Genomic DNA, 22,118 nt, shown 5'->3' on the forward strand with positions numbered 1-22,118 from the left:
TGCAATCAGTTTGGGCTTGAAGCAATAATTTGGAAGAACAAAACTCACCAACAGGATGTAGATGCTCGAGTTGTAAATGAACATGAGGATGATCAACTCTTTGTTGCATCATGTTTTGCAAGCAATGTTTCTAGCGAGTTGTGGTTGATTGATAGAGGACACACAAATCATATGACTCATGAAAAGAACTCTTCAAAGAATTGAAGCCTAGTCGAGTTGAAAATGTTCTAATAGGGCATGGTTTTCACATTAAAACAAAAGGAATGATAATTATTGTAGTTGAGACACAAGCATATAAAAAAACAATAGAAAATGTTCTTTATGTACCTGACCAAGACCAAAACTTGTAAAGTGTTGGTCAATTGTTAGACAAAAGGTTTCAAACTTTATTTTGAAGATAAATACTATTTTATCAAGGATCCCTTAAGGAAGGACTTGTTTAGAGTCAAAATGAGAGGAAAACATTTCTCGTTAGGTCCATTTGAGGAAAAGCAGATGTTGTATTCAAAAAAAGAAAATGTTGTTGAGCTATGACATAAGAGGCTTGGGCACTATCATTATCAAGGGTTTGTCCAAATGCAAAAGTTTAAAATGATGGAGAGCTTACCTGATCTAGAAGCAAATTCCAATGAATGTCAAGCCTGCCAATTTGGTAAGAAACACAAAAAACCATTTCCCAAATCAACCTAGCCTAGCCTCACAAAAGTTACAACTAGTTCATTTTGATGTCGCATGGCGTCAAAGAAATCAATCACTACAAGGCATCATCTAATACGTGCTTTTCATTAACAATTTTACAAGAATGTGTTGGACTTTTTTCTTGAAATTCTAGTCAGAAGTTGCTGGTGCATTATGGAAATTAATGAAATAGGTGGAAAATAAAAGCAATCATAAGATTCAAGCTTCGAGGTCTAATAATGGGAAGGAATACACTTAACCAAAATATGATTCATTATATGAGAGGCCGATATTGTGCATCATGTTACAACACCATACACACCAGAACTAAATGGTGTTAGTAAAAGAAGAAAAAGATTGATGATGGAGATGGCCAGATGTATGTTGCATGAGAAGGAGCTGCCTAAGATATTTTGGGTAGAGGCAGCAAATATCACAACTTTTATGCACAGTTGACTTCAAACGAAAGCTTTGAAGGATAAAAAACCATTTGAAGCTTTGTATGGGTTTAAGCCTTCAATAATTTTTCTAAAAGTATTTGGTTGTGTTTGTTTTATTCATATTCCTTAGGTTAAATGTGAAAACATGACAAGAAGGCAATCATAGGCATCCATGTGGGTTACAATGGAGTTTCTAAAGCCTACAAGGTCTATCATTCCAAACCGGAAATATCACAATTACAAAAGATGTTCATTTTAGTAAGAATGAATAGTGGGACTGGAAGAATTCTCGAAATTAGAAATATACTCTCTAGAATCAAACATAACCCCTCCTGAAGAGAAAAAAAATAGAACACTTGTAGCAACAACTAGAAGATGATCCTTCACTCAAAGGGAGACTATTGTTGTCAAATATCTATCAAAGGTGTGATGTCGTCGTCTATGAACTTGATGGTCCAATAGAAGCTTTTCAAAACTCAATACGGAAGAAAACAATGGACGAAGAGATCTTCTTGATTCTGAAAAATAAGACTTGGGTGTTGGTCGACAAACCTGGAGATAGAAAGGTCATTGGTGTGTGATGAGTCTTCAAAATAAAGTTAAATGTAGATAGTTCCATCAATAAATACAAGGTGATGGTTGTAGTTAAATGGTACACACAAATGTATGGTGTTAATTACTGTGATAGGCTTTCTCCGATTGCAAGATTAGACACAACCAGATTGCTACTCATAATAACAACACAAATAGACTGTAAGGTGTTCCAAATCGATGTCAAATCGTCCTTCTTAAAGGGAATACTGGAGAACGACATATATATCGAGCAACCATCAAGATTTATGAAACACGGTGATGAAGACCAAGTCTATCTTCTAAAAACGGGTTTGTTTGGCCTAAAGAAAGCACCAAGATCTTTGTATAGTAGGATAGATGATCATCTGTTAAGCTTGGGCTTTGGAAAAAGTTTATCTTCATCCAGTTTGTATTGTATGTAAAACATAAAGACAATTATAAACTTAGTATGTCTCTTCATGTTGATGATCTTCTGATAGCATGATATAATACAAGGCTGGTTGAGGATTTTAAAAGAGAAATGATGCAAGTTTTTGAAATGGCAGATCTTGGTCTTATGACCTATTTTCTTAGAATAAAGATCAAGAAAAGCAAAGTTGAGTGTTCATTTGCTAAAAGAAATAGGCAAAGGAAATTCTGAAGAAATTTCAGGTGGGGGAATGCAAGTCGATGAGCACATCGATGAATAAAAAAGAGAAGCCTTATAAATAAGATGGAGACAACAAAGTTGATGAAGGTTATTATAGAAACTTGATTGGATGTTTAATGTATCTCACTACAACAAGGTATGATATTTAATTTGTTGCAAGTCTCTTATCTTATTTTATGTGCTGTGCAAGCAAAGTAATTTAAGAGCAACAAATATAATATTGAGATATATCAAAGTTACTATTAACTATGGTGAAAGTTTGAGAAGTGTTCAAGCTTCAAGTTACTCGGATTCTGAGATAGTACTTGGGATGGATGTGCAGACGATATGAGAAGTACCTCTGGCCATTGTTTCCCACTAGGTTGAGGAATATTCTCATGCTCATTGTCGCGCTCTGTTTTAGTAAAAAACGGGTTTTGTGCACAACCTAACAACTCTTTTAGGATTTTGAGTTTAAGGAGTCACCACCTAATGAATTAAGGCGCGTTAGGGCACCTATCTAACCTAACTAGTCTAACTAAGATCAACGAACCAAAGAATGGGTAAGGGTTCAAATTACCTCGAGGGGAAGGTGTTAGGCATCCCTAGAGGTCCACAAAATGGGTCCCGGCCGTATCTCATGCAATTTATGTGGGGGTTACAAGTAGCAAATAAGAACACTCATTTATTAGTTAATTAATTAGCATGCTCGCTAAGTGACAACATAATATTAAACGATAAAGATTAATTTATTATTAATTAAACACGTGAAGTCTAGGTGATAAGAAATATAAAACAAATGAGGTAATTTAATTATTTTGACCGATTAATTAATAAAGGCTAGGTGATAGAAAATATTAATGATTAAAATCATCTAACATGTGAGACTAGGTGATATAAAAACAAGTTGAATCAAAATAGCTCATTATTATCTTAATTAATATTTAAACATGCAAGTCTATGTGATAACAATAAAATAGATATACTAAACAATTAATAAAGAGATAAGCGAGAGGATAGAAAAGAGACAAATAAATAAGCAAACAATTTTCTTAGTTTTAGTTTAATCTTCCCCAAATAAATATACTATTAAACAAACAAATTAAGGGATAAAAGGGAGGGAGACTCTAAGAGACTTTTTTGATCAACACTCGACTTTCTTTTTATTTTCCAATGGGCTGCCGTATAGGGACAGACAAAACCAAGGTTAGTTTTTCAAACCTGAGTCGATGTCATCATCTCCATAGGGCCAACTACCCCTACGCCACCACCACATGGATTTCATACATAAAAGGTGCCTAATCGTCCCAACTTGATTGTCCAAAAGACAATGAACTCCTAAAGGGTGGGTTTAGACAAAATAGAATATAAGGCCCTCCTAGACATCAAGTCAAACAAACAAGACATACAGGACGGTCATTTTAGCACAAGGTTTCAATTTGGCCTCTAAAGTTTGAATAGACATACTTGCAAACAACATAATTGTGAGAGGTCTCATGTTAATTGTGTGAGCATACAATGTTATAATAACAAAAAAAAAAGATTAGTTATGAAGAAAAAATATGACATGGGTGTACATTTTAATGTTGAACTAATTTTAAAGTGGGCAATGATTAGTGACATAATATATTTTATTTTATTCCAAAGTAGCAAAGGATATGATCACACATGCATATATATTTTAAAATAGCAGAAATATTCACTATCAATGAAAAAAATATAACATAGGACAACAACGTTATTATTTATTTGGTCAAAAATTTATTTCAAGAGCAGTAGATTGCAGAAAATTATTCTAAGTGACTAGTTTGTTTAAATGCAGAAAATTGTTGTTTAGAACACTTATCAGATTTACACATTGGTTATTAATGTTTTAAAAAGATATTATTTATGCAGAAAAATAATTACTATGCAGAAATTAGAAAGTATTATATTTATTACAGAAATGTTTCTTAGACTGTTATTTTATTATATGCAAAAATAATTATTAGAACAGTAGCAAATTTTTATTTAATGCAGAAAATTGTTTAAGAGGTACCTGTTTCATTAGATGCAATAAATCAATAAAGCATATTTGTTTGAAATGACAGAAAATACGCAAAATTACAAGTCTATTGACATGATTTTCAGGAGATTAATATACTAAAAATGACAAAGTAAAAAGAAATAATGCAAAAAAAATTAGTTAATACTCCCTATAAACATGATTCCTAGGTGATTTAATAATCAACACATTTAAATAACACCTATATGCATAATTTCTAACTCCTAATGACATATGAATGCATACATTCTATAAACATAATTTATTCGATGAATAGCTTTATACAAAATGTTTATAATTTATTTTTTCTTAACATTTTTAGAAATTAGCCAAAACTCATTACTTAATATTCCAAATTGAATAAAAATATGACTTTAATCATTAATTGGGCAAAAACTCAATGACTGAGCGAAGATGATTTGCTTTTTTTTATGTTTAGATCTAAAAATACTTTATCACATAAAATTTTTATCAAAATAAGATTACGAACCTATAGGCATGCTTTTCTAACACAAATAAGTTTTCAAATAAGAGGCGATTACTGCATAATTCCCCTCCCCTTAGGCGATCCACCCCAAATTTATTTTATATATATAGGTAGGGTTAGAGAATTATACTCATTGTAACAGAAATAACGAATGAAAATATACAAAACATTAAAATAAATGAAGCTTCGTCTGAAATTTCTTCTAGGCCACTCTTCATCATCTTAAACTTTAAGTTCAAAACCTGCTAGAATAGGTAAGCTATCACATATACAATGGATAAATGATTGTAATATAGTAGACTCATAGTAGCAAATTACTCTCATATATATGTAAATAACACACAAAAAGAAATAAAGAATAGTCATAGTTATATTATCAAACGTAAAAGGATAGTGAAACTAACTTAGATGCTTCCTTGTTGTTTCGTTTTTCAACACACAAATATTTATAATTATGTAAATAAATCAAATTAAAATTAATAAATAATACTAACCAATTATGCAGAAAAGATTATCAACAATAGAGACAGAGTAATCCCAATACAACAAAGTAGCAAAAGCACTTGAATATTTGCCGGAATCTTAACTTATTTTTAAGAGTAGAGCAATATTATTAGTATTCAAGTATGAGAGTGAGTTAAGAAAAAGGTACCACTTATTTTAGAAGAATGAGTGATGAGTTGAGAGAATGAATGTGTGCATGTGCAATGAGAGAATGAGAGAACTTTTAACAAGAGTTAGTGTTGAAATTGAGAGGAGTGAGTCTTATTATATAGCAAAGAGGAGGAGCACATAAGAAAATAAATAAATTAACGAGTAAATTATTAAACTATTTTCTTATTTTCGCGGAGGGCCAAAATCAGAAAAATAATTTAATTATTTTTTACCAAATATAAGCAAGTAAGAATAAATTTAAAGAGAGTAATATTTATTTTCCTTAAATAAAGAGGAGCCAAAATCAGATTTTTTAAAAAAATATGCCATTACCAAAAATAATTAAGTAAGAAGTAAAATTAGGAACAAAAAATATTTTTCTGAAATAAAGAAGAGTAAAAAATTAGATTTTATTTTAATTATTTTTTATTAAAAAAATTGAGAGATCAATCATTTTTCAAGTAAGGAAAAATGATCAATTAATATATTTTACTTAAATAATAGCATTGAATCATATTTTTTTTAAAAATATATTTTACCAAATTAACCAAGGAAGAGAAAAAATTTTATTAGATAAAGAAGGACCAAAATTAGAATTGATTTAAGGCAATTTTTCAAACATAAAGCAAGTAGGAAATTGGTTTAAGTTCTAATTAACCAAAGGAAGCAAATAAGGCTTAAGAGAAGAGATAAATTGGGATCCACTAGTATGTATATCCTTAACAAATTTACAGTGAAGTCAATCAAAGTTTACCTTATAATCATCTTAACTAAGGAAATAATCAGTTTACGGCTTAACACAATTAAAGGGACCAAACATTAGTTCATCATTCCTTACTACGAATGTAGCACCCTTACATGGATATATTACAACTAACTTCCACAAATCATAGACTTAGAGCAGTTTATTACAAAATTAAGCTAGCCAAATGACTAACTTTAACAGGCATATTCACCACCAAATTAGACAAATGAAAGCAATTTCATATTAGAACACAGATAGAGAATCAATGAGCCACGAATCTTCAATCGCAACAGTATAATGTCAAGCAAACCTAAAATTAATCCATTCTAGCATAAAGAGGTTTAAACCCGGAGAACACCAGTAATCACAAACGGTGACAAACACTATGACCTCAAATCAGGAGTTGAATCCCACATTTTCATGTAATATACTCTAAGAAAGCAACAAGACGAACATAGAGAATGTAATAGTTTCATTAAAGAATGAAAAAAATGGCTCGACGGATCTGAAAGATCCGTTTATTATAAATTGATTGATGATCTCAGCAAACTGTAGCTAAGTCGGTAACTGCTTTCATCCTCACTTGTTGGAGTTATTGTTGTCCCCTTCGCCGGAGCTGTTGGTGGCCATGGAACTCTGCCGAAGTTGCGGCTGTTGCTGATTTTAGAGATGAGAGGAAGAGAATGGAGACGGAGAAGGGGAGGAAGACGAGAGGGAGAAGGGAAGAGGGGGGAAGAAAAAGTGATACGAAAGGGACAGGAGAAGAGGGAGGATGGTGGTGGAGAGAGGGAAGGCAGCTTGGTGGTCGGAAAAAGGGGGAGAGAGAGGAGGAACGACGGGAGAGGGAAGAAGAAGAGAGGGGGAGAAAGTGGAGGCGGCTGGAATGAAGGGAGAGAAGAGAGGGGAAGGCTGCTAGAGAGTGGAGGGAGAAGAGAATGAAAACTTTTTTAGGAATTAGAATCTCTTAGTTAGAATAGGTAGGTTACATCTGAACCATGAGATTAGTTTAGATGGACGACTAGTATTTAATCTAGGATTTATTTTAAAGATGAACGGATGAGATCAAAAGATGAAGTCTTGAAATTAGATTGTGAAAAATATGGAATGACTAAAATTTTAATTAAATTGGCTAGAATTGAAATGAAAGAGTGGCTATGATTGGAATAAAATTTGAAGTGGAGTGGCTAGAACTGGAAAATCTTATAATAAAATGGGTTAGGATTTCAATGATTTTCAGGAAAATTTAGTAATTAATGTTTAATTAAAATGGTATATTTTTAAAATATTTTTTTATATAATTTAAAATCACCTAAATTTTAATTCATTAATGATTTAAAAATATTTTAATAATATTTACAATAATTTTATTAAGTGAACTTATTAATATAATTTTCAAGCATAATCTATTAAAATTCTAAACTTTAAATAAATTTTTAAAAATATGTATTTAATCGAATGTAATCCTAAAAATGGTTAAACGTCGGTCAAAATTGGGTGTCAACAGCTGCCCCTTGGTTAATTGAGAATAAAGAATGAATTGTCAGGCAACCAATGTTGACTTAGTAGCTGATTTTGTCCGACCGACGACAGATGTCATTGGAATCAATTTAAGCGAGGTAGAGTTGAAAAAAAGGTACGATCGAGACTTTGGTATTAAGCTTCCTACATATCTCTGGTTATACAAGAATTAGGTCGCGTATAGTTCTAGATTCAAGATCAAATGAAACTCTTCAATGTTGAAAGAGCGCTAAGGTATTAAGAGGACAAGATATTCGCTTGAATGGATAACATTAGAGTAGCGAGAAGAGAGAGATTAAGAGGCTAGAAGACCATGACAGAGAAGCAAGAAGAGCATGATAGAGTGAGGTTATCAGCTTTTGAGCAAGCTTTTGAGATAGATGATAGCATGATAATTGTAATCAAGGGGCGACCAATCATATCTGCAAATTCTAGATAAAATCTTAGCTTATAAATAGATAATGTATGACCAACAATGATAAAATATGAGTTCTAAATAAATTACAAGAGGTGATAAAAGCGTATCTGTTTTGAGACGTAGTGCAAGCCTTGATAGTCTTTGGCTTAACTTCTTGAAGGATTGAAATCCATCTCCGAAGAATAACGTCAAACTCCAACAAATTTGATAATATAGCGATATAATAATATAGAAGGCAATGTCTGGTTGTAAACGTCATTCTAAGGGGGACGAACCTAAGTGTAATTTTAAGGCTGACGACCTAACTGTCTTAGAAAGAGGACGAACATAATCTTATGAGGCGGACGAGCCTAAATGTTGTTTTAAAGCAGACGGCCTAAATGTCCTTTTAAGGCGGACGAGCCTAAGTGTCCTCTTAAGGCGGATGGGACTAAATATCCTATAAGGAGGACGAGCCTAAATGTCACGTCGTAAGGCGGACAAGCCTAGATGTCGCATTGTAAGGCGGATGAGACTAGATGTCGCATTGTAAGGAGGATGAGCCTAAATGTCGTGTTGTAAGGCGGATGAGTCAAGATGTCGCATTATAAGACGGACGATCCTAGAAGACCTATTGTAATGCGGACGAGTCTTAATGTCATTTTGAGGCAGACGAGCCCAACTGAAGAAAAGGTAGGTCACAGTAGCGAGTTGAGTCTGACAATATCTCCATGGTAGTCTGAACGGTAGCTGAGTAGCCGAATGATAATTTGAGTAGCCGAGAATTTGACAGTGTTTGTTTGTAAGCATGAAGGTGGTTGTTCAAAAGGCGGTTGATTTTATCTGTAATCTGCATATCTGTAACTTGTAATACAACTTAATTATAGTGATTAGCGGTAAGTGTAAACATGATGCAATTCCCATGTTGACCATAAATGTTTGCCTTAAGACCATAAAAAATGACGTCTTAGGCTATGATGTCTAGGGCCATGATACGCAAAATGTATCCTCAGGTCATGAAAATGTTGTCTGTAGGCCATGAAAATGACGCCTTTAGGCTATGACACCTTCGGATCATGATAGACAAAAATCAAACCGTTAGGCCATGATATGATGTATGCAGGCCATGAGGATGATGCCTTTTGACTATGATGCCTTTGGAAGATGCTAAGCATAAAATAAGTCCTCAAGCCATGATATAAAGTCCGTTGGCCATGAAAGATGATGCCTTTGGAGGATGACGCCTTTGGAATATATGTAATGAGTAAAGAGAGTGTATCTTTTTTTGGAATCTATTGATACTTGTGACTTGATTTGATTCGGGCACACGCAAACTTCGAGCACGATGCAGTTTTGGGCTTATGCAAATTTCGGGCACAATGCAGTCTCGGGCACAATGCAATGATACATTTCTTCGGGCACATGGATTGTTGGCACATGCAATGATGCGTTTCTTTGGGAACAATGTAATATCGGGCACATGTAATGATGCATTTCTTCTGGCACATGCAATATCGAGCACATGCAATGATGCATTTCTTCGGGCGCATGCAATATCGAGCACATGCAATGATGCATTTGTTCGGGCACATGCAATTATGCGTTTTGGAAATATCGGGCATAATATAATGATGTTGTTCTTCGAGCATAATGCGATATTGGGCGTAGGTGCAAATGATGCAATATCGGGCAGAATGTAATTTGCCAGCACAACAGTTTCTTGAGGGTGTACAGTAGCTTGGGGGTCCACCTTTTTGGAAGGGTCGAGTGTCATTTGTCGGGCTCGAAAGTGGTATGTTGATTGTTGAAGTTGAATTTGTATATGTACCTATATTTTCTGCATTCAAAGAAAAATAGTTAGTTTAAAGGGGGGAGGTTGATTTGTATCTATGATTTGGCACAACTTGCTCCTTTGGTGTCTGATAGAATGTTCTTCGGAGTGTTGTCGAAAATTTTGAGATCCCCTTAATATTTTGGCCCCAGGGTAGAACTTCTATCATTTTGATTTTTTGTAGTTGTAGCTTGACTGTTGAATTTTTTTTTTGGAGATTCTCCAAAAATTTCTATCCAGTCTTGATTTTCAGCAATTTTGAGATCCCCTCAGAATTCTACCACATTTGTTGAGAAGAAATGCTTTTGATGGAGTTTTTGAGTTTACTCAAAAATTTTGCCCAAGTATGGAGATGTGCAAGGAGAAATCTCGATGTAATTTTTGTGACCCTCTCAAAGATTCAGCCCTAGTTATCAATAGAAAGGGAAAATGAAAATTTTTTTATTATAACACCGAACCCCCATAGGAGCGCCTACGTATCCCCTCTTAAACGAGAATCAGGTCTAACGTAGTTCCAAATTACAAAGAGAGCATAAGCGAGATATTAATAACATTCTTGAGCGACAAATTAAATGGTAGATTTTGACCAACTTTATTTGCCCATATGTTATCATTGGTGTCTGAATGTGGAAAATATGAACTTAAATGACGCAAGCCTTACTTAGGAAACTAGATCAAGTATACTTTGGTGCGTTCACATTTGAACTTTCTTTGTTGCAAAGTCCTCCAAACATATGGCCTTAGTATTAGTCAGTTGTTGAATCTTGTCTTTCAGATCACAACATTCTTCTATTGTATGTCCTTCCATTCCTGAATGATAAGCACAAACCTTAAAGGGTTCAATCCACGATGCATGTGTAGTCATCTTTAATTCATTGATAGGAGCGATGTGACCAGCGATTCTCAACTTTCCATAAAGTTGGCCTATATGCTCAGTTAGAGGAGTATAAGTTTTTTCAAGTCTCTCCTCAACCTTGAAGAGATTTTTGCGGATATGCGGTGGAGTGACGACTTTGGCATTGTGACTAGGATATGTAGGCTGTTGATATGGACGAGGAGGCCTTTGGTACGGGGACATTTGATATGGAAGGATTGGAAATGATATGAGAGGCGCATGATGCCAAGGAACTTGGTGCAGAGGTGTTTCATATCAAGCAACTTGTATGCCAGAATTATGCGGGTACGGAGTTTGGGTTTAGGAGACTATGTATGATGTTGCGGAGGATATGGGTGATTTGAAAAGTGGATGTTCTTTGGAGGCATTTAAATGGAGATTGGTTGACTTTTAGAGGTAGAGTAATCTTGAGGAGGATTATTTTGGAGACGGACTTGACTTGCAAAAGGTGACACATCCATGTTTTGTCTCCAAAGTGGGATTTGCGGAGAGTAACAACTTTGCCCACTCACGCATGTCCAACAACTCTTCTTCTAACTTCTTTATTTTCTGCGCAAAGTTTGATACCAACTCATCTGAAAGACATTTTTTTCCAATAGTTTTACGCATAATCCTAGCATTAGTCGCTTTCACTTTTCCTTTGAAATTCTCTGTCGAAAGAGAAGGAAGTAAACCCTTTGATCGTGTGTGGTAAACCTACAGATCAACCATTGGGAAAGGGTAAAGAAAATAAAAAAAAAAAAAGAAAAGAAAAACAAAGTCCAAGTTAGAACATTGCATAAATTGGGATATCAAACACATTATTTTATGATAAACGCCCTAAATGCAAAGGAGTCTCGTTGAGCCAGAGGTAGGCCTAAGAGACACATAAGTGATGCACAATAATTCATTCAAGCCTTATTTTCCAATTTTGATTTTAGATTAGAAGAAACAAAATAACTTTCATTTATTATAAAATTCAAACAATACATCATAACTAAACTAAAATAAACTAAGGGAAAAGGGATAACTTGGGGGAAAACATCCTAAATTCTGAAATCTTGGAGGTATTGACTCCAAGAGCTTGGCGCCAATTGACCTCTTGTAATGGGAGAGACTTCTTGTCTCATGTTCAACACATTCCGTGCCCATATGTTTTCCCTTTCATCGGCAAGTCCATGGTATCCTTCTCCACTCGATAATGGGACTTCAGATTTTATCAAGATCTATATGCGGTACTCATGTGTCCCTAAAGCATGTCGTGTGCCGATAGGAATGGTCAACACACGCTCCCATATTCTAAGTGTGTTGTGGACTTGTGGTTTATCTAGTCCAAACTCATACTTAAATGTCTCCATGTCAGATCAGAGTGGTATGATTTGAGTTTGCTCAAATTGGCAAAGTACTCGAAGAGGCGCATATGGTTGGACACCTTTTAATCCAATAAGATCGATGAAGTATCAGTCTTCCCCTATTACTATGACATTAGGCGTGGACAACCAATGAAGCTTCCACTAAATTCGGTGGCTCTCAAGCTCAATCAGAAATATCTTCCAATCCACAAATCCTATAGGCGCGACGAAACGTGTCAACCTTCTTGGATGGTTATCAATCTTGTTTCCTTGACCAAGATAGGTATCTACAACGTTAGATCTCTTATGGAGTGATCGATAGCCAATAGTTGAAGTATAAGGTTGCATCCCTGGAAGAACATTCTATCATCAACACATGCTGACATACTCCTCATTATCTCCGCCAGGATCATGGGCACTATGATTTTCCTAGGCTCGCCCCCTCATTGATCTAGGTCTCGAACCATGTACCTTAGACATGTATCGATTTTTTCCCTTGATTTAGGAAAAACCAAGGATCCCAATAAGACTATGACAAAGGAATCCAGACGATACTTTTCCCATTTTTCAATAGAATACTCAAATTCATAGTCATTAATGTAGTAACTATCACTCGGCCTAATCGTGAGTATAATAAGTCTAAATGAGTCCACCCAAGGTCTAAAGAAGTCCAGGTTGGATTAGACTTCATCCCCATACTTTTTAGAAATTCCCTTGATGATGGCTTATAAGGTACTATCATTTGACGCTCATGGTATGAAAGGTCGATGAAACTGCTAATTTCTTCAATTGTTGGTGTCAAGTTGCAATCTGTAAACTTGAACACCATCCTCACCGGATCCAAAAACTGTAGTAGCGCCCTAGTCAGATGAGGGTTTGGTGTGACAAATATAAAATATGTAAGACCACCTAATAATTGATGAATATCCCTTTCCTTGTCTCTCATTATATCCATCCACTATGTTTTAAGTCTCTGATTCACTTTTGTTACCATTTGAGGGTTTGGGGTTTGATTCTCATTCATGACTCTGCAAACAAAATAACAAAGAACTTCTAAACTCATTTTGACAACGTTGGCTTCATTTAATTATTATGATCACGTTGACACATAAATATGCAATTTTGTCTAAAGGGTATTGGGGCCCTTTAGACGATAGGGTGGCTACTAATTATATGGATTGACACCAAGGGTCAAACCACCTAGGGTTTATGTAGCATGTATGACTTAACTAAGACTTTTAAGAGTTGGTTCGACACGGACTTCTAAGGGATTCTATGCGAGAGGCTCGTGGTTTTGCAGCAGTAAAACTATCCGTTACGTACATGCATATGCCGACTTTCTATAATGGGTATTTGAATATAATTAGAGTAGTAGTGAGAGGTGCAAAGACACAACATCACGTGAAAAAAAAGGAAGAGGGTCCCAATTAGGGGAAGTATGAACGGAATGTCAGTTATCAAAGAGATAAACACTTAGTATTTAGATTGCAAAGCGGTAACGTATAGGCAGTTTATAAAACAATAAATAAATAAGCATAAATAAATAAAGGAAAGTAAACATATAAGTATATTAAAAATGATGCAAATAAGTAAAGAGGGTATGGGATTAAACATGTAAGTAAACAAATAAAGGAAAAGGGGAAAGGTGAAACATGGTAATAAATAATTAAGGAAGAGGGAAGAGGTAGAACATAAAAAGAAGACGGCAAATAAGGCAACAAAATAAACTACACATGATAAGCACTTAACAAATAATAAGATGACCAAATAAAGTAAACCCCACATAAATAAACATGACATACGTAATTGTAAGAACCTAGTATCCACGGTGGAGTCGTCATTCTATCGCACTCTATTTTTTTCAGTAAAAAATGGGTTTTGTGCACGACCTAACAACTCTTTTGGAACTTTGAGTTTAAGGAGTCGCCACCTAATGAATTAAGGCGCGTTAGGGCACCTATATAATCTAACTAGTCTAACTAAGGTCAACGAATAAGAGAATGACTAAGGGTTCAAATTAACTAGAGGGGAAGTGTTAGGCATCCCTCGAGGTCCACAAATATGGATCCCGACCGTATCTCATGCAATTTATGTGGGGGTTACAAGTAGAAAATAAGGTCACTCATTTATTAGTTAATTAACTAACATGCTCTCTAAGTGCCAACATAATATTAAATGATAAAGATTAATTTATTATTAATTAAACATGTGAAGCCTAGGTGATAAGAAATATAAAACAAATGAGATCATTTTATTATTTTGACCGATTAATTAATAAAGGCTACGTGATAGCAAATATTAACGATTAAAATTATCTAACATCTGAGACTAGGTGATATAACAACAAGTTGAATCAAATAGCTAATTATTATCTTAATTATTATTTAAACATGTGAGTCTAAGTGATAACAATATAATAGATATATCAAACAATTAATAAAGCGATAAGCGAGAGGATAGAAAAGAGACAAAAAAATAAGCAAACAATTTTATTATTTTTATTTTAATCTTCCCCAAAAAATATAATTTAAAACAAACAAGTAAAGGAATAAAAGGAAGGGAGACTCTAAGAGACTTTTTGGATCAATACTCGACTTTTCTTTTTATTTTCCGATAGGCTGCCGTATAGGGACACACAAAACTAAGGTTTGTCTTTCAAGCCTGAGTCGAAGTCATCATCTCCATAGGGACAACTACCCCTACCCCACCACCACATGCATTTCGTATCTAAAAGGTGTCTAATCGTCCCAACTAGATTGTCCAAGAGTCATTGGACTCTTAAAGGGTGGGTTTAGACAAAATAGAATATAAGACCCTCCTAGACATCAAGTCAAACAAACAAGACATACAGGACGGTCATTTTAGCACAAGGTTTCCATTTGGCCTTTAAATTTTAAATAGACATACTTGCAAACAATACATAATTGTGAGAGATCTCATGTTAAGTGTGTAAGCATACAATGTTATAATAACAAAACAAAGATTAATTATGAAGACGAAATATGACATGGGTGTAGATTTTAATGTTGAACTAATTTTAAAGTGAACAATGATTAGTGACATAATAGATTTTATTTTATTTTCAGGTAGCAAAGGATGTGATCACACATGCACATATATTTTAGAATAGCAGAAATATTCACTATCAATGCAAAAATATAACATAGGACAGCAGATTTATTATTTATTTGGGCAAAAATTTATTTAAAGAACAATAGATTGCAGAAAACTTTTCTAAGTAAGTGACTAGTTATTTTAATGCAGAAAAATGTTGTTTAGAACACTTGTCAGATTTACAAATTGGTTATTAATGTTTAAAAAAAAATATTATTTATGCAAAAAATAATTACTATGCATTTAGAAAGCAATATATTTATTGCAAAAATGTTTCTTAGACTGTTATATTATTATATGCAACAAAAAATTATTAAAACAGTAGCAGATTTTTATTTAATGCAGAAAATTGTTTAAGAGGTAGTTGTTTTATTAGATGCAATAAATCAATAAAGTATATTTGTTTGAAATGACGGAAAATATGCAAAATGAATTTTTTCCAATTATTATGCTAAAAAATTACAAGTCTATTGGTATGATTTTCAGGTGTTTAATATACTTAAAATGACAAAGTAATAAGAAATAATGCAAAAAAAATTAGTTAATACTCCCTATAAACATGATTCCTAGGTGATTTAATAATCAACACATTTAAATAACACTTATATGCATAATTTCTAACTCCGAATGACATATGAATGCATACATTCTATAGACATAATTTATTCGATGAATAAATTTATACAAAATGCACATAAAATTTTTTTTCTTAACATTTTCAGAAATTAGCCAAAACTCATTACTTAATATGCCAAATTGAATAAAAATATGATTTAAATCATTAATTGGGAAAAAACTCAATGATTGAGCGAAGATGATTTGCTTTATATTTTTTATGGTTAGATCTAAAAATACTTTATCACATAAAAATTTTATCAAAATCAAATTACGAACCTATAGGCATGCTTTTCTAACACAAATAAGTTTGCAAATAAAGAGGCGATTACTGCATAATTTCCCTCCCCTTAGGCGATCCACCCCAAATTTATTTTATATATATAGGTAGGGTTGGAGAATTATACTCACTGTAACAAAAATAACGAATGAAAATATACAAAACATTAAAATAAACAAAGCTTCGTCCGAAATTTCTTCTAGGGCACTCTTCATCATCTTGAACTCTAAGTTCATAACCTTCTAGAATAGGTAAGGTAACACATATACAATGGAGAAATAATGGTAATATAGTAGACTCATAGTAGCCAATTACTCTCATATATATGTGTAAATAACACACGAAATGAAATAAAGAATAACCATAGTTCTATTATCAAATGTAACAGCATAATGAAACTAACTTAGATGCTTCCTTGTTGTTTCGTTTTTCAACACACAAATATTTATAATTATGAAAAAAATCAAATTAAAATTAATAAATAGGGCTAACCAATTATGCATAAAATATTACCAATAATAGAGACAGAGTAATCCCAACACAACAAAGTAGCAAAAGCATTTGAATATTTGCTGGAACCTTAACTTATTTTTAAGAGTAGAACAATATTAATAGTATTCAAGTATGAGAGTGAGTTAAGAAAAAGGTACCACTTGTATTAGAAGAATGAGTGATGAGTTGAGAGAAAGAATGTGTGTATGTGCAATGAGAGAATGAGAGAACTTTTAGCAAGAGTTAGTGTTGAAAGTGAGAGGAGCGGGTCTTATTTATATAGTAAAGAGGGGGAGCACATAAGGAAGATAAATAAATTAAGGAGTAAATTATTAAACTATTTTCTTATTTTCGAGGAGAGCCAAAACAGAAAAATAATTTAATTATTTTTTATCAAATATAAGCAAGTAAGAATAAATTAAAAGAGAGTAATATTTATTTTCATTAAATCAGTAGGAGCCAAAATCAGTTTTTTTTTAAAAAAAATATACCATAACTAAAAATAATTAATTGAAGAAGTAAAATTAGGAACAAAAAATATTTTTCTTAAATAAAGAAGAGTCAAAAATTAGATTTTATTTTACTTATTTTTTTATAAAAAAGAAGTAAGAGATCAATCACTTTTTAAGTAAGGAAAAATGATCAATTAATATATTTTACTTAAATTATAGCATTGAATCATATTTTTTAAAAAAATATATATTTTACCAAAATTAATCAAGGAAGAGAAACATTTTTCTTAGATAAAGAAGGACCGAAACTAGAATTGATTTAAGACAATTTTCCAAATATTAAGCAAGTAGCAAATTGGTTTAAGTTCTAATTAACCAAAGGAATCAAATAAGGCTTAAAAGAAGAGATAAATTGGGATCCACTAGTATATCCTTAACAAATTTACAGTGAAGTCAATCAAAATTTACCTTATAATCATCTTAACTAAGGAAACAATCAGTTCACGGCTTAACAAGATTAAAGGGACCAAACATTAGTTCATCATTCCTTACTATGAATGTAGCACCCTAACATGGGTATATTACAACTAACTTCCACAAATCAATGACTTAGAGCAGTTTATTACAAAATTAAGCTAGCAAAATGACTAACTTTAACAGGCATATTCACCACCAAATTTGACAAAGGAAAGCAATTTCATATTAGAACACATAGAGAATCAATGAGCCACGAATCTTCAATCGCAACAGTTTAATCTCAAGCAAACCTAAAATTTATTTGTTCTAGAGGTTTAAACCCGGAAAACAACAGTAATCACAAACGTTGACAAACACTATGATCTAAAATCAGGAGTCGAAACCCACATTTTCATGTAATATACTCTAAGAAAGCAACAGGACAAACAATAGAGAATTTAATAGTCGCATTAAAGAACGGAAAAAAACTTGCTCGACGGATCTGAAAAGATCTATTTATTAAAAATTGATTGATGATCTCGGCAAACTGTAGGCAAGTCGGTAATTGCTATAATCATCACTTGTTGGAGTTGTTGTTGTCGCCTTCGCCGGAGCTGTTGGTGGCCATGGAACTCTGCCGGAGTTGCGGCTGCTGCTAGTTTTAAAGAGGAGAGGAAGAGAATAGCGACGAGGAAGACGAGAGCGAGAAGGGAAGAAGGGAAAAAAAGGGAGACGAAAGGGACTAAAGAAGAGGGAGGGTGGTGCTGGAGAAAGGGGAGGCAACTTGCTGGTCGGAAAAAGGGAGAGAGAGAGGAGGAGCGATGGGAGAGGGGAGAAGAAGAGAGGGGGAGAAAGCGGAGGTGGCTGGAGAGAGGGCAAAGGGGAGAGGCGATTTTAGCTGGAAAGAATAGAGGGGGAGGCTGCCAGAGAGGGGAGGGAGCACAGAATGAAAACTTTTTTAGGGATTAGAATCTTTTATTTAGAATAGGTAGGTTAAATCTGAACCATAGGATTAGTTTAGATGGACGGCTAGGATTTAATCAAGGATTTATTTTAAAGATGGACGGATGAGATCAAAAGATGAAGTCTTGAAATTAGATTGTCAAAGATATGGAATCGCTAGGATACTCTTTATAAATTCTCTAATTAGTTTTTGCAATATTTACGTTACCGCTATCTTTTGTTCCTATTTGTTTGAGGCCAAGTGATTGCAAAACAAGGCACAATTCTAAATCCTTTTAGCTTATTGATTTCTTTTGCACAGTATATAGATTTTGGAGTAGGAAGAAAGTAGAACAAGAACTACAGAGAAACAATTATAGGAAATAGACTATAATAACATGAAAACGATTTAACTTATAAACACTACGATGTTGTCAATATATGTTAACCTATCATTCATGAAATTTATTTAGCTAATAAATGTAAAGGTGTTTATGGAAAATTGTTACTTTGAGTAATTCATATCCATTTGCCATGTATTTCTCAAAATATTTCACTTTTGAGCTATGTGATGCTCCGAATGTTTATTGGTAGGTTGTTAACAATTAAGAAATCTTAATGTTCTACGTTTCCTTCTGGCAAATTTTAGTCTTCATTGTAATGATATGTTACATTTAATTACATAAATTATCTTCTTCATTTTTGTAGTTTGGGTATTGAAAAAGAATAGTTTTTGTGATTCTCAATATGCACAACCTCAATTGTTATTACGGACCCCATTTATTACAAGTTAAGTGGAAGAAAGTAACAAAGATGGTATGCAACTTTTCCAAGTTTTTGGGAGGCCTCGGTGATTCGGATTTTGCACAAGTGGATATGCCAAACTTAGTCAGGTATGAGGTAGTATACTTTCGTCTAATGAAATTCTTATTATTAAGATAACTTCACTATAAAACTATCACCTTTTGGCTATAAAATAGTGGAATTGATGTAGTAAGCTCTTGAGTTGTTTGCTGTATTATCTTCCTCGCTTTCGTCTCAATATCTTTGTCGTTCAATAATAATAATATTCAATATTCAGGTACCTTGCCATCTTCCCACGCCATACATTCTTGGACAGGAGAAGCTTGCCTGGACTCCAATTTACAATCAAGTTGTTCTAGATTAAGATATTGTCATCTTGAACAAAAAACTCCCAACACCTTTAACTTTTTGGCTTGTATTATCACTACAACTACAACAACATTTTCAAGCATTGTATCTGCACGCACATTTGCGTCTACTGTAAATATTATGAAGCTTATATATAATAGTATGATAATAAGCTTTTATTCGAGTACACTTGTGCTCAATCATTTGTTTAACGTTTTTGGTGGACCACACAAATTTTTCTCCACAAGAAAACACATTGCAACAACGTATGTTAAAGATACTTTTCACTTGAACTAATAAAAGGCAACCCAAGCATCACGATACGTTATAATATTCCTTAGCCAATTTGTATATCCTTCCTTTCTTTATAAACAGATATATTAGAGATACTTATGACTTTTACTAACAAAAAGCAACCCAAGAATCACGTTATTTAGTGATATTCCTTAGCCAACTTATTTGTCCTTTCTTTATAATCGAAAATCCTCGAGGGTTAGTGATATAAAGTTAAAAACTATAGAAATGATAAGAATGTCCATCTACCCTCCTGCACTTAAATATCAAGCATTTATTGCATGCCATATGATTGGAAATTCACTTCTATTTCTACACTAAAATAGTTACATTAAACATTGATGCGTGACTTTACTGTACATGAATTTCATGTACAAACCGTTGTCATGAAAGTGCTTTAAAATGACTATAAAGTTACAATTAGTACTTAATACTTGATAGCGTCTTCAACAAATTTATGCACATAAAATCTTATTGTATTTTGGTCACTTCAATGAAACCGGATGATAACCTATGTGGATGAGACTCTTCAATAATGTTAATTGGTGATGCTTCAGTGAACACATTTCTCTTAGTTAATAACAATCATTTCAAACAGATTTGTTGACCCTTATATGACATGAATAAGTTCCTTGAGGAAGATCTAAAATATTAAGTACCAAATGGAGCTTCCTAACTGGTTTACACACTACCCCATAAGAATTGAAATACAGTACAACCACTTTGATGAAGAAGCCAAAAACTTAAAAAGAAAACATATTACTACTTGTTGGAAGTAGACATTATGATCATAGCATTTTAGAATAGAAATGTATCAGCATTTTAATTTTACTTCATTCCTCATTAGTGATCGTAAGGGAAAAGAACATGTGTTGTAATGTACTCATAGCTGTCATGAAAGAATAGATTCTTAGAGTTATAAATTAAAAAAAATTACTTCTTAGATATTGGAAGAAAAAATCAGTAGATAATATGCACATACGATATCCATATATTAATATATTTTTGTCATGACCCGTGCTTACACCCTGGACGTGGCCGATACTCAAGGAACATTGTTTCTTCCCAAGTGAATCCTCATCCTGACTGACTAAAAGTGGAAGGCCACTCTAGCATACATAAGTATTAAATTGAAAGAAACGTGGAAAAACAGTTTACTGAATGTCAAAACTTAATCTCAAAACTTCGTTGTATATACTAAGTATGAAACATACCTTTTAATAAAATATTTAAAACTAAAAGATTCTCCAAAACTGTCAATCTATGAAGCCTCAACTATACAAATATGAGTGTTGGGACAAGAGACATCACTCCTCAAAAGAACTACTACTAAAGAGTAATCTGGAGTACTCCGGAAGCAATGAGGTCTCACTCATAAGCAGACGAACGGATGAAGTGATCTCATCAAACACTTGTTGAAGATCCTACTAACCCTATATCTACATCATTAGAAGATGTAGGCTGAATGACACCAGTACATTGAATGTAAAAGTATGTCATACAACCGAATTACAAATAACTGAAAGAAAAGATTGAAATAGATAACAATGTACTCAAGTAGAATGTAAAGAAATAAAGGATTTAAATTTAAAACTTTATAGAATACTTTCTCATCTTTGAATGAACACAATAAATTATATATAAAACTACATTTTGACTCTTTGTGGGAGATTATCTAATTGACAACCATCTCTATAAGCTACGTGATAATACAACATCTCGCCCACACTGCCAGAACTATCTTATACCTTTTTCGGAATATAGGACTCCTCAACTAAGTGGATCTAATAATTTATGCTTAAAAAGCAATAATGAATCATCTAAAAGTATGACCCCTTACCCATGTTGGCATACGTGGTATATGAGGACTTTGAGTTCTCTGAACTCATCTCATATCAGTGCTCAATACTACTCCCAATAATATATATCCATGCTCATATGTTTAAGAAAAACATAACTCTTTCTCTTGTTTAATATAATTGCTCAAACTACTCTTTTAAAATACGTAACTACTCTTGAAATATCTTTTCACTCATAACTCATTTAGAAATCTCAGTTTCTCTTTTATCAATATACAAATTGATATTCTGGGAATACATA

General features: G+C 33.3%; 1 long non-coding RNA gene across 1 annotated transcript; it reads right to left on the reverse strand.

Annotated features, from left to right (window-relative positions):
• Positions 1-4,883: 4,883 nt before the first annotated feature.
• LOC104645152 (uncharacterized) lies at positions 4,884-7,186 on the reverse strand. The gene is made up of 2 exons (XR_739021.4): positions 6,833-7,186; positions 4,884-5,092 (listed from the first exon to the last, which is right to left on the reverse strand). It is a non-coding gene; the product is annotated as an uncharacterized lncRNA (long non-coding RNA).
• Between the last annotated feature and the right edge of the window lie 14,932 nt (positions 7,187-22,118).

This window comes from Solanum lycopersicum, chromosome 12 (genome assembly GCF_036512215.1).
Source record: "Solanum lycopersicum chromosome 12, SLM_r2.1".
NCBI lineage: Eukaryota > Viridiplantae > Streptophyta > Magnoliopsida > Solanales > Solanaceae > Solanum > Solanum lycopersicum.